This window comes from Eimeria mitis, genomic scaffold (assembly GCF_000499745.2).
Source record: "Eimeria mitis Houghton genomic scaffold, Emh_scaff4496, whole genome shotgun sequence".
NCBI classification, from domain to species: domain Eukaryota; phylum Apicomplexa; class Conoidasida; order Eucoccidiorida; family Eimeriidae; genus Eimeria; species Eimeria mitis.
The window spans coordinates 241-1,337 of NW_013572814.1; positions in this window are offsets into that span (position 1 = coordinate 241).

The following is a 1,097-nucleotide window of genomic DNA, read 5'->3' on the forward strand; positions in this document are numbered from 1 at the left end:
GGCGTAAAGGAGTAGCAGCAGCAGCGGGAGGGGAAGCAAAGCACCAGGGAGAGCAGCAGCTACAAGGCGGTATTGAAGCAGCAGCAGCAGCAGCAGCAACAGCAGCAGCAGCAGCAGCAGCAGCAGAAAGACAAGTAGCGCCAGTAGCAGCAGCAATAACAGGGATAGCAGCAGTAGTCGAACGAGCTTCACTAGCAGCAGCAGCAGCAGCAGCAGCAGCACAGCAGCAGCAGCAGCAGCAGCAGCAGCAGCTCTACGAGCCACAGCAGCAACCGCCACCGCAGCAGCAACAGCAGCACCACTACCACCATCACCATCACCACCGCCAACAGCAACAGCAACAACAACAGCACCAGCAACAGCAACAGCAACAGCAGCAGCAGCAGCAGCAGCAGCAGCAGCAGCAGTAAGAGGGTGTATTTTGTGTTGACCTTGTACATTAGTTCTCGCTTTGATTTCTCTATTATTAAATTTTGTTATTGGCGTAATTGATGGTGTGGTGTTGGGGTGTATATCTGCTGCTGCTGCTGCTGCTGCTGCTGCTGCTGCTGTTGGGGTGTATAGGCAGCTCTGCGTGTGTATTTTTTTTGTTGTTTTTTGTGTATTAAGGAGATAAGGAAAATCCCCAAAAGGAGACTGTTTATTGAGAGGCAAAAGGCCTTTATTTCTTTCTTCTTTTTTATAGTTTTTATTACATAAACGCAGCAACGAATCGTTCTGCTGCAGCTGCCTGCAGTTGATGGGCACGAACGCCGCCATTGCTGCGGTCGATTGGGGTGTATAGGCAGCTCTTTTATATTTATTTTTTTTATTTTTTTATTTTTTTTTTGCTTAATGGTTTTTGTTTTGCTTTTATATACAGTTTCATGTATGCATGCAGCTCCTGCTGCTGCTCGGGCTGCTGCGGCTGCTGCTGCTGCTCCTGCTGCTGCTCCTGCTGCTGCTGCTGCTGCTGCTCTGTACTAGCAGCTGCTGCTGCAGCAGCAAATAAAAAGGGAAGAACGATTGCTGCTGCAGCAAGGAATTAAAAAAACTGTTTATTTTATTTAATTATATTTATTTCTTTGTCTACTTACAAGCACAGCAGCAGCAGCAGC